Below are 13,912 nucleotides of genomic sequence, written 5' to 3'. Positions count from 1 at the left end.
ATAAACTAGGCCATGAATGTGGCCATAAGATTGATCATTTGGCTTGAAAGCCATTGATCTCCATACGTGATAGCTCGTTTCTGAGAACACTTTTTTAAAATACTTGTCTTATTAAAAGTTTACTATTTTTCCTAGGAACTTGGCCACATATAATGACACAATGCGAAGGTTTCCCAATTTTTTGATTTTTTTGAATTTTTTATGCCCGTTTCAAAATGCGGTCAAAACGGCGGGAGTGACCGTTCCTAGCTAGTGGTTGAATCTTCGAATTTTTTTGATGTTTCTCTAATTAAAGAGATACTTATTGTAAGTGCATCTAGTGCCACCCCTAGTTGATTTTGGAGTATTGACGACAAACCTAGTTGAGGGACTAATGTGTTTGTGAGAATTGCAGGATAACACAGGTAGAAGTCCCTCATTGATTCGGTTTTCCTACCAGAGATGACCCCTAAAAATGTATGAAGACATTGAAGTCAAAGGTGGTATATGAAGATATTCACATTGAAGACTATGACAAGAGAAGACACTGCATGAAGCCTATGGAGCTCGAAGACTTAGATCTTTCGTAGTTCTTTTCTTCTGTGTTGAGTCATAGGAACCACCGTACTGTTAAGTGGGGTCCAAGAGAACCAGTCAGAATGACTGAAGTGATGCTTAAACAAAGCCTATGTCTTCGAGTGAAGACTTTGAGAGCGAATCTTGTCCAGAGTCGGACAAGTCAGCTCTACTTGTAGCCCAAGTAAAGTTGTCTTGTGAGTTTGAAATCTGACCGTTGGAACACGTGTCAGTTCCTTAGTGACCCAGGGTCATTTCGGACAAATCAGGTCGGGTTGCCTAGTGGCTATAAATTGTCCACCCCCTACAACCATAAACGGTTGGCTGCTCAGATTTAGAGTATGGCTTTTGTCGTTTGAGAGCAACCCACCTCGAAGCCTTTGAGAGAGAATTCCTTGCGAGGATAAACCCCTAACCACCCAGAGCCAAAGAGAATTAGGCATCACTTAAGTCTTCTTGTCTGTGTGATCTGAAGACTTATTACACTTGAGGACTGTGCATCCTCCAGCCGGTTAGGTGTCGCGTTCTGAGCATCCAAGAGACATTGTGGATTGCTAGTGAACGAAGTCTGTGAAGGTTTGGGAGTCTACCTTGAAGACTTACCAGAGTGATTGGGCGAGGCCTGTGTGACCTTAGCTCAAGGGGAATACTGTGAGGACTGGGTGTCCTGAGCTGCGTGTTTAGGACTGGGTGTCTGGGACTGTGTGTCCTTAGGTTTAAATACCTAGCCGCCCTAACCAGACGTACAGTTGTCACAACAACTGGAACTGGTCCAACAAATCATTGTCTTCAACGAGTCACTGGTTTCATCCTTTCCTTTCTCCTTACTTACTGTTACTCCTTGTGAAGTCATTGTATGCCTGCACTATCTTTTGTCTTCACTGAGTGACTGTGTGATCTGTTTGGCTTCTTAGTATCTTCCTACCTGATCCTTACTACCTAGCTGCTATTTGTCATTGTGCTTTCACTTCATTGAATACATGACTATGGTTTACCTAGTGTAGTCTACCTTCCGCTGCATGGTAATAGGTTTATTTCTATCGTTTGTCTTTGAAACTTCCATGTTTTGAAGACTTTCATAAAAATCGCCTATTCACCCCCCTCTAGTCGATATAATGCACTTTCAATTGGTATCAGAGCAAGGTGCTCCCTTGTTCTGTGTGATTCGGTTTAACCACCTGGAGTTTTAACTATGTTGACTGCAGGGATAATTAAAGTCTCTGCTGCGTGCCCCGTCTTCGATGGAACTGAATATCCCTATTGGAAGAATAAGATGCGCATGCATCTTGAAGCCATTGACGTCGACCTATGGTATGTCGTCAAGAACGGCGTTTCCAAGGCTGGAGAAGGTGTCACTGCTGCTGATGTCAAGATGTTCGTTCAAATGGACTCTACTGCCAAGAATATCATCTGTAGTCATCTGACCAAAGGACAGTATGGCCGTCTGAGTGCTTTGGAAACATCTAAGCTGGTCTGGGACTGGCTCTCCAAGGTCAATGAAGGCGTCTCAACCCAGAGAGATCAGAGAATCAGTGTCCTTCGCAACCTCTTCAACCGCTTCAAGCGAAATGACAATGAGAATGTCCAGCTCACATTTGACCGACTCACTGACATCACAAATGAGCTTCAAACCCTCGGCGCTACTGAGATCACCAAACATGAAGTCGTCAAGACACTACTGAGATCACTTGACAGTTTGTTTGACACACTAGCCCTGATGATTCAAGAACGTCCTGATTTCAAGACACTCGATCCATCTGACATACTTGAGAGGCTCAACACACATGAGTTTGAGCTTTCTGAGAAAAGAGATATCTACGGTCCAAACTATGGGCGAACTCGTGCCTTGAAGGCAAAAGCTGTCTCCTCATCTGAAGAAGAATCTGACAGCAGTTCGGATGATCCTGAAGACATTGGAAGGGAACTTGCTATGCTTGTGAAGAAGTTCCAAAAATTCACCAAGAAGAAAGGTTTCAGAAAGTCCTCCCGATCAAGCTCAAGGAATGATGAAGTTTCTACTCACGACTACAAGAAGAAAACATGTCACAAGTGCAAGAAACCTGGCCACTTCATCTCTGAGTGTCCACGGTGGGACAATGAGAACAAAAAGAAGAAGAAGAGGAAGGAATATGACTCTGACGACAAGAAGAAGAAGAAATACTCAAAGTCTTCTTCCAAGTCTTCCTCAAAGTATTCATCACACAAGAAGAGTTCATCTGGCAAGGCACGTGCATTTGTTGGCAAGGAAATGGATTCAGAGGAGGAATCCGCTTCTGAGGAGGCGAAGCTGGAGTCTGAGGAGGAGTCCGATTCAGGCGTTGCAAGTCTGGCTACAGCATACGTTGCCAAGTCCATCTTCAACACTGAAGACAATGACTTCACCACCGACACTGATGCAAATGACATGGACTACTCTACTCCTACCTACAGCTTCATGGCACGCGGTGCCAAGGTAAACACACACACTACTCAGTATCAAACATCTAGTGAAGATGACTCTGATTGTGGTTCAAAACCCAGCTACAAAACACTTGCTAAAATTGCAACTGAACAACAAAAAGCTATGGAACATATTCAAAAACTGTTAGACAGAAGCGATGATCTGTTAGGTGCTGAAATGACTCGATCTGAATCCTTAATTGAAGACATAAAAAATCTTCATGTTAAGTATGAGGAACTTGAAAGTCGTCATGAAACTCTCTCAACAACTCATGAAAAGCTTTCCTATGATTATCTTCAAAGGAAGCAAGATCTTAAGAAATTGAGAGCGGCTCATGAAGATCTTCAAAAGGAAAACGAGTCACTTCGCGCCGAACAGATCAGCTCCGCTCAGGAAGGATTTGAATCACCATGTCTTAAATGCATTGAGCGTGATAATGCTGCTACTGTTGCTGAATGTTCTACTGCTGCTATTGTTGCAATATCTTCAACTGTTGATGTGGGAACTAACCCCACTGCTGAGGATTCCACTGCTATTGCTGATGAGAATGCTAGGTTGAAGACATTGCTTGAAACAGGGATGTACAAAAGTCTTAAAGGGCATCAGACACTATGTGATGTCCTCAAAAAGCAGATTTTGAACCGAAACCCGAGGAAAGAGGGTGTTGGGTTCGTAAGGAAAATGAATGCTGATGGCTCTTACTGGAAAACCGAGCAGTACCCCAAAACCACATGGGTTACTGCAAAGGAATTTTCAGCAGATCCATCCACTCTATCTGGGTTCACTTGTGCTAACCCCATTGTCATTGATGAATCCTTTGATGCAAACTATAAACTATTTAAGAATCAGAATGGTGAAGTGTTTGCTAGGTACATTGGTACTAACTGCAGGAATGGACCGCCTATGAAGAAGATCTAGGTTCCGAAAAGGTGTCTGGAGAATCTTCCTGTGAATGTCGTCATGACACCTCACGTGAAGAAGACAAACTTCAGACCAAAGGCTTCATACGGTCCAAAGGCTTCACACAGACAGAGGACTCACCTGAGTCGCACTAACGCAAGTGTTTTGCAGGGAAACCATACTCAGGCATATGAATATGAGAGCGGTTCATTAAACCGCCATGTTCATAAGACCAAGAACTATTCTGCTTATTCTTATGAGTACTATTGTCCGCATGCAAGACTGTTTGCTAGGGCTCCAAACCCAAAGTTCTCAGATGCTGCACTTAGACTTATTGCTTCTAAGCCACCCTTGAAGATGTGGGTGGCTAAGAAATCTTAACTCTCTTTTGCAGGGAAAGGTCTCCAGTAGAAAACCAAAATCGTCTGACACTATTGCTGGGGACCTTAAACATCTTGTAGGGCGCAAGATCAAATGCCCGAATGGTCTTACTATGTACTTCGTTCCTGAATCGCTTGCTACTCTCCCTATTAGTCCTAATCTGGATCTAAGCTTTCATAACCCACTGGTTCGTCAAATGTTTTTGCTTCACAATGCTCTTCGTGAAGCCTATCCCCCTAACTGCACTATAGGGTACGACACCAGCGTCTTCAGAATGGATTATTGATAGTGGGTGTACAAATCACATGACTGGCAAAAGAAGCCTTCTTATGGACTCAACCTTACGTCCATCCGACAAGAGCCACATCACATTTGCTGACACTGGTAAAAGTAAGGTATTGGGTCTAGGTAGAGTTGCAATCTCAAGGGATCAACATATGGATAAAGTCATGCTTGTTGAATCCCTTGGCTTCAACTTAATGTCTGTCTCAATGCTTTGCGATTTGAACATGATCGTAATATTTGGAAAATATCATTGCCTTGTCCTAATGGAATCTGACAAGTCTCTAGTGTTTGAAGGGTATCGGAAAGATGATTTGTACGTGGTAGATTTCTCAGCAGGACCACAGCTTGCCGTATGTCTTCTAGCAAAAGCTTCAGAATGCTGGCTCTGGCATCGGAGGCTTGGGCATGCTGGCATGAGGAACCTCCACACTCTGGCAAAGAAGAAGCATGTCATAGGCATCGAGGGCGTCAAGTTCAAGAAAGATCACTTATGCGGTGCCTGTGAGGCAGGAAAGATGACGAGGGCCAAACATCCCTCGAAGACAATCATGACTACTACTCGACCCTTCGAACTGCTTCACATGGATCTTTTCGGTCCCACTCATTACTCAACTCTTACTACTACTGCTTGTCTCTATAGCTTTGTCATTGTTGATGATTATTCTAGATATACTTGGGTGCACATAATCCTTTACAAGACTGAAGTGCAGGATGTCTTTAGACGCTTCGCCAATCGAGCAATGAACAACTATGGCGCCAAGATAAAACACATCAAAAGTGACAATGGCACTGAATTCAAGAACACTGGCCTTGATACATATCTTGATACCTTGGGCATCACACATGAATTCTCAGCCCCATACACGCCACAGCAAAATGGCGTCGTTGAACGCAAGAACAGAACACTCATTGAGATGGCCAGAACGATGCTAGATGAATACAAGACTCCAAGAAAATTCTGGCTTGAAGCCATTGATACTGCATGTAATACAATCAATCGTGTTTATTTTCACAAGCTTCTAAACAAGACATCTTATGAGCTCCTTACTGGCAAGAAGCCAAATGTCAGTTACTTCAGAGTATTTGGCGCCAGGTGCTGGATCAAGGACCCACATCACACCTCAAAGTTTGCACCAAAAGCACATGAGGGTTTCATGCTTGGATATGGAAAGGATTCGCACTCCTACAGAGTCTTCAATCTCTTTCATTACAAAGTGGTTGAAATAGTGGATGTGCGGTTCGATGAGACCAACGGTTCACAAAGAGAGAAACTGGCAAATGTGCTAGATGAAGTTCCATCCAGTGAATCAATCAAGCTAATGGGAACTAGAGAAATTATACCTTCTGAAGCTCAGCCTGAAGAAGAACTTATCATCTCAGCACCTGACCAACCTGAAGACAATGCTCAACCTGAAGACAATCCCTCTAAACAACGACAATGGTCAGCAAGAGCAAAATCTTCGCCCTGTACATCCTCGTGTTGCCAATGAAGTGCAGATTGAGAGAATAATTGACAGCATCAATGCACCTGGTCCGCTCACTCGATCAAGGGCAACTCAGCTGGCAAATTTCTGTGGGCACTTTGCATTCGTCTCAATAACAGAACCCAAGAAAGTGGAAGAAGCCTTCATGGAACCTGAATGGTTTCAAGCTATGCAAGAAGAGCTTCAACAGTTTGAGCTGAATAATGTATGGGAACTGGTCAAGCGTCTTGATGCTCGGAAGCACAACATAATAGGCACCAAATGGATATACCGCAACAAGCAAGATGAGCATGGTCAAGTTGTTAGAAACAAAGCTCGTCTCGTTGCTCAAGGATATACTCAAGTGGAAGGCATTGACTTCGATGAAACATTTGCTCCTGTGGCTAGACTTGAAGCCATACGCATACTGCTGGCCTATGCAAATCATCATAACATACTTCTATATCAAATGGATGTGAAGAGCGCCTTTCTCAATGGCAAGATTGAAGAAGAAGTGTATGTTGCACAACCGCCTGGCTTTGAATATCCAAAACATCCTGACATGGTATACAAGCTCAACAAGGCACTGTATGGCCTCAAACAAGCCCCTCGGGCCTGGTATGACACACTCAAATACTTCCAGAAGAGCAAAGGCTTCATACCTGGTTCCCTCGACCCCACTCTCTTCACGAAGACATATGATGGTGAACTGTTTGTGTGCCAAATATATGTGGATGACATTATCTTCGGCTTCACCAATCAGAAGTACAGTGGAGAGTTTGGATATATGATGCAAGAGCAATATCAGATGTCCATGATGGGAGAGCTGAAGTTCTTTCTCGGTCTTCAAATACGACAGCAACGCAACGGCATCTTCATATCTCAAGAGAAGTATCTCAAAGATTTCCTGAAGAAGTTCGGTATGCAAGACTGCAAAGGCTTCACGATGCCAATGCCAGCCAAGCATCATCTGGGTCTTGACAACAATGGTAAAGAGTTCGATCAAAAGGTATACCGCTCCATGATTGGTTCCTTGCTTTATCTATGTGCATCTAGGCCAGATATTATGCTTAGTGTTTGCATGTGTGCTCGATTTCAAGCGGCACCAAAGGAGTCGCATCACTTAGCTATGAAGCGAATTCGATATTTGGCTCACACCCCAACTCTAGGATTATGGTATCCAAAGGGCTCAGAGTTTGATCTGGTTGGATTCTCGGATGCTGATTATGCTGGTGACAAGGTGGATCGCAAGTCTACATCAGGCACATGTCATTTTCTGGGACGATCACTTGTATGTTGGTCTTCAAAGAAGCAGAACTATGTATCTCTCTCCACTGCTGAATCTGAATACATTGCTGCTGGATCTTGCTGCGCTCAGCTTCTATGGATGAAGCAAACCCTCAAGGACTATGGCATTCATCTGAAGCAAGTGCCACTCTATTGCGACAACGAAAGCGCCATCAAGATTGCCAACAACCCAGTTCAGCACTCGAAGACAAAGCACATTGAAATTCGTCATCACTTTCTCAGAGATCATGTTGTGAAGGAAGATATTGATATCATACACGTCAACACTGAAGAGCAATTGGCAGATATCTTCACCAAGCCCTTGGATGAGAAGAGATTTTGCAAGTTACGGTGTGAGCTAAATATCCTGGAATCCTCAAATGTCCTGTGATCAGGCACACATCCTAACACTTATGCATATTGATGACTTAGATGTGCAACACACGAAGTAAAGTATATCTTCAACCAATGAAGACATACATTCTAAGTGTGAATACATTAATGTGGAATTTGACTTCGGAGCGCCACGATAATTGTGCGCCGTGTCTGGGTCTAATACTTCCTATACGGTGGGTAACGCCACCACCAAATGTTTTGTTTGAAGTGTTTCACTCATGACGTTACAGTTGCTATGTCTTCACATTTGGTTTGGCTTCAATCTCAACATGTCTTCATGATTATCTTCACTATGTTGATTATATATATACTAGTGTTCTGTCCTCTACAACATTCACTTATAGCTATGTCTTCTTGTTGGATCTTTTTAACTAAGTGAATGTGATCGGACCCTAACCTCTCTATGCTTTGTATCTCGAACTCTATCTCTCCAAATCATATGCATTCTATTGAAACTGTCGAATGTCTTCTCTGCGTCCTTGTCAGCAGAACATACAGAGACAAACATTAAGTCCGTTTTCAATGCTCATTCCTTCACATGAAACCCGGAGAAGTGGGAACGACCATCTAACAATCCAGGCGTGCGTGGGACGTGGAACAACCCCCGATATGCTGCATGACGGCCACGTACCCCTCAGATGCGAATCGCTAGGGGCACCTGTGTAATAACGCAGTGCCGCCCCTGTACCTATAAATACACACTTCACAGCGGTCATTATCTCTTCTTCCACTCTCGCACGAACCCTAGCGCCACCGCTAGCCCTCGACGACGCCGGCGACGAAGCGCTTCGCTGCCGCAACCTCTCCGACATCGTCTTCACGCCGACCGCGTGTTGGGGAACGTAGTAATTTCAAAAAAAATTCTACGCACACGCAAGATCATGGTGATGCATAGCAATGAGAGGGGAGAGTGTTGTCTAAGTACCCTCGTAGACCGAAGCGGAAGCGTTGACGCAACGTAGAGGAAGTAGTCGTACGTCTTCCCGGTCCAACCGATCCAAGCACCGTTACTCCGGCACCTCCGAGTTCTTGACACACGTACAGCTAGATGACGCACCCCGGGCTCCGATCCAGCAAAGCTTCGGGGAGGAGTTTCGTCAGCACGACGGTGTGGTGACGATCTTGATGTTCAACTGTCGCAGGGCTTCGCCTAAGCACCACTACAATATGATCGAGGTGTAATATCGTGGAGGGGGGCACCGCACACGGCTAAGGAATGATCACGAAGATCAACTTGTGTGTTCTAGGGTGCCCCCCTGCCCCCGTATATAAAGGAGCAAGGGGGAGGCCGGCCGGCCCTTGGTGCGCCAAGGAGAGGGGGGAGTCCTTCTCCTAGTGGGAGTAGGACTCCCCTTTCCTAGTCCAACTAGGAATAGGGAGGGGGAAGGAAAGAGAGGGAGAGGGAGAGGGAAAGGGCCCCCCCCCTCCTAGTCCTATTCGGACTCCCCATGAGGGGGGGGCGCCACCTCCTGGGCTGCTTCCCTCTCTCTCCTCTTAGGCCCAATAAGGCCCATTACTTCCCCGGGGGGTTCCGGTAACCCCTCCGGCACTCCGGTTTTATCCGAAATCACCCGGAACAATTCCGGTGTCCGAATATAGTCGTCCAATATATCGATCTTTATGTCTCGACCATTTCGAGACTCCTCGTCATGTCCGTGATCACATCCGGGCATCCAAACATCCTTCAGTACATCAAAATACACAAACTCATAATGAAACTGTCATCGTAACTTTAAGCGTGCGGAACCTACGGTTCGAGAACAATGTAGACATGACCGAGATACGTCTCCGGTCAATAACCAATAGCGGGACCTGTATGCCCATATTGGCTCCTACATATTCTACGAAGATCTTTATCGGTCAGACCGCATAACAACATACGTTGTTCCCTTTGTCATCGGTATGTTACTTGCCTGAGATTCGATCGTCGGTATCCAATACCTAGTTCAATCTCGTTATCGGCAAGTCTCTTTACTCGTTCCGTAATACATCATCTCACAACTAACACATTAGTTGTAATGCTTGCAAGGCTTATGTGATGTGCATTACCGAGAGGGCCCAGAGATACCTCTCCGACATTCGGAGTGACAAATCCTAATCTCGAAATACGCCAACCCAACAAGTACCTTTGGAGACACCTGTAGAGCACCTTTATGATCACCCAGTTACGTTGTGACGTTTGATAGCACACAAAGTGTTCCTCCAGTAAACGGGAGTTGCATAATCTCATAGTCACAGGAACATGTATAAGTCATGAAGAAAGCAATAGCAATATACTAAACGATCGGGTGCTAAGCTAATGGAATGGGTCATGTCAATCAGACCATTCAACTAATGATGTGACCTCGTTAATCAAATAACAACTCTTTGTTCATGGTTAGGAAACATAGCCATCTTTGATTAACGAGCTAGTCAATTAGAGGCATACTAGTGACACTTTGTTTGTCTATGTATTCACACATGTATTATGTTTCCGGTTAATACAATTCTAGCATGAATAATAAACATTTATCATGATATAAGGAAATAAATAATAACTTTATTATTGCCTCTAGGGCATATTTCCTTCAGTCTCCCACTTGCACTAGAGTCAATAATCTAGATTACATAGTAATGATTCTAACACCCATGGAGCCTTGGTGCTGATCATGTTTTGCTCGTGGAAGAGGCTTAGTCAACGGGTCTGCTACATTCAGATCCGTATGTATCTTGCAAATCTCTATGTCTCCCACCTGGACTAGATCCCAGATGGAATTGAAGCATCTCTTGATGTGCTTGGTTCTTTTGTGAAATCTGGATTCCTTTGCCAAGGCAATTGCACCAGTATTGTCACAAAAGATTTTCATTGGACCCGATGCACTAGGTATGACACCTAGATCGGATATGAACTCCTTCATCCAGACTGCTTCGTTTGCTGCTTCCGAAGCAGCTATGTACTCCGCTTCACATGTAGATCCCGCCACGACGCTTTGTTTAGAACTGCACCAACTGACAACTCCACCGTTTAATGTGAACACGTATCCGGTTTGCGATTTAGAATCATCCGGATCAGTGTCAAAGCTTGCATCAACGTAACCGTTTACAATGAGCTCTTTGTCACCTCCATATACGAGAAACATATCCTTAGTCCTTTTCAGGTACTTCAGGATGTTCTTGACCGCTGTCCAGTGATCCACTCCTGGATTACTTTGGTACCTCCCTGCAAAACTTATAGCAAGGCACACATCAGGTCTGGTACACAGCATTGTATACATGATAGTGTTGGGGAACGCAGTAATTTCAAAAAAATTCCTACGCACACGCAAGATCATGGTGATGCATAGCAACGAGAGGGGAGAGTGTTATCTACATACCCTCGTAGATCGCAACGGAAGTGTTGACACAATGTAGAGGAAGTAGTCGTACGACTTCCCGATCCGACCGATCCAAGCACCGTTACTCCGGCACCTCCGAGTTCTTAGCACACGTACAGCTCGATGACGCTCCCCGGGCTCCGATCCAGCAAAGCTTCGGGGATGAGTTCCGTCAGCACAACGGCGTGGTGACGATGATGATGTACTACCGACGCAAGGCTTCGCCTAAGCACTACAACGATATGATCGAGGTGGAATATGGTGGCAGGGGGCACCGCACACGGCTAAGGAACGATCACGTGGATCAACTTGTGTGTCTAGGGGTGCCCCCTGCCCCCGTATATAAAGGAGCAAGGGGAGGAGGCCGGCCGGCCAGGTGTGGCGCGCCAAGGAGGAGTCCTCCTCCTAGTAGGAGTAGGACTCCTACTAGGAGGGGGAAAGAGGTGGAGAGGGAGAAGGAAAGGGGGGCGCCACCCCCCTCCCCTAGTCCAATTCGGACCAGGGAGGACGTGGCGCGCGACCCACCTCTGGCAGCCCCTCTCTCTCTCCACTAAGGCCCATATGGCCCATTACTTCTCCCGGGGGGGTTCCGGTAACCCTCCGGCTCTCCGGTTTTCTCCGAAATCACCCGGAACAATTCCGGTGTCCGAATATAGCCGTCCAATATATCAATCTTTATGTCTCGACCATTTAGAGACTCCTCGTCATGTCCGTGATCACATCCGGGACTCCAAACTAACTTCGGTACATCAAAATGCTTAAACTCATAATAACTATCATCATAACGTTAAGCGTGCGGACCCTACGGTTCGAGAACAATGTAGACATGACTGAGACACATCTCCGATCAATAACCAATAGCGGGACCTGGATGCCCATATTGGCTCCTACATATTCTACGAAGATCTTTATCGGTCAGACCGCATAACAACATACGTTGTTCCCTTTGTCATCGGTATGTTACTTGCCCGAGATTCGATCGTCAGTATCCAATACCTAGTTCAATCTCGTTACCGGTAAGTCTCTTTACTCGTTCCGTAATACATCATCTCGCAGCTAACTCATTAGTTGCAATGCTTGCAAGGCTTATGTGATGTGCATTACCGAGAGGGCCCAGAGATACCTCTCCGACAATCGGAGTGACAAATCCTATTCTCGAAATACGCCAACCCAACATCTACAATTGGAGACACCTGTAGAGCTCCTTTATAATCACCCAGTTACGTTGTGACGTTTGGTAGCACACAAAGTGTTCCTCCGGTAAACGGGGGTTGCATAATCTCATAGTCATAGGAACATGTATAAGTCATGGAGAAAGCAATAGCAACATACTAAACGATCGGGTGCTAAGCTAATGGAATGGGTCATGTCAATCAGATCATTCAACTAATGATGTGACCTCGTTAATCAAATAACAACACTTTGTTCATGGTTAGGAAACGTAACCATCTTTGATTAACGAGCTAGTCAATTAGAGGCATACTAGTGACTCTTAGTTTGTCTATGTATTCACACATGTATTATGTTTACGGTTAATACAATTCTAGCATGAATAATAAACATTTATCATGATATAAGGAAATAAATAATAACTTTATTATTGCCTCTAGGGCATATTTCCTTCAGTCTCCCACTTGCACTAGAGTCAATAATCTAGATTACATAGTAATGATTCTAACACCCATGGAGCCTTGGTGCTGATCATGTTTTGCTCGTGGAAGAGGTTTAGTCAACGGGTCTACAACATTCAGATCCGTATGTATCTTGCAAATCTCTATGTCTCCCACCTGGACTAGATCCCGGATGGAATTGAAGCGTCTCTTGATGTGCTTGGTTCTCTTGTGAAATCTGGATTCCTTTGCCAAGGCAATTGCACCAGTATTGTCACAAAAGATTTTCATTGTACCCGATGCACTAGGTATAACACCTAGATCGGATATGAAATCCTTCATCCAGACTCCTTCGTTTGCTGCTTCCGAAGTAGCTATGTACTCCGCTTCACATGTAGATCCCGATACGACGCTTTGTTTAGAACTGCACTAACTGACAGCTCCGCCGTTTAATGTAAACACGTATCCGGTTTGCGATTTAGAATCGTCCGGATCAGTGTGAAAGCTTGCATCAATGTAACCTTTTATGGTGAGCTCTTTTTCACCTCCATATACGAGAAACATATCCTTAGTCCTTTTCAGGTATTTCAGGATGTTCTTGACCGCTGTCCAGTGATCCACTCCTGGATTACTTTGGTACCAACCTGCTAAGCTTATAGGAAGGCACACATCAGGTCTGGTACACAGCATTGCATACATGATAGAGCCTATGGCTGAAGCATAGGGAACATCTTTCATTTTCTCTCTATCTTCTGCAGTGGTCGGGCATTGAGTCTGACTCAATTTCACACCTTGTAACACAGGCAAGAACCCTTTCATTGCTTGATCCATTTTGAACTTTTTCAAAATCTTGTCAAGGTATGTGCTTTGTGAAAGTCCAATTAAGCGTTTTGACCTATCTCTATAGATCTTTATGCCTAATATGTAAGCAGCTTCACCGAGGTCTTTCATTGAAAAACTCTTATTCAAGTATCCCTTTATGCTATCCAGAAATTCTATATCATTTCCAATCAGTAATATGTCATCCACATATAATATCAGAAATGCTACAGAGCTCCCACTCACTTTCTTGTAAATACAGGCTTCTCCGAAAGTCTGTATAAATCCAAATGCTTTGATCACACTATCAAAGCGTTTATTCCAACTCCGAGAGGCTTGCACCAGTCCATAAATGGATCGCTGGAGCTTGCACACTTTGTTAGCTCCCTTTGAATCGACAAAACCTTCCGGTTGCATCATATA

Source organism: Triticum aestivum, chromosome 7A (assembly GCF_018294505.1).
Source record: "Triticum aestivum cultivar Chinese Spring chromosome 7A, IWGSC CS RefSeq v2.1, whole genome shotgun sequence".
In the NCBI taxonomy this organism is placed as follows: Eukaryota; Viridiplantae; Streptophyta; class Magnoliopsida; order Poales; family Poaceae; genus Triticum; species Triticum aestivum.
The sequence above is the reverse complement of the archived record's forward strand: the minus strand, read 5'-3'. Positions refer to the sequence as shown.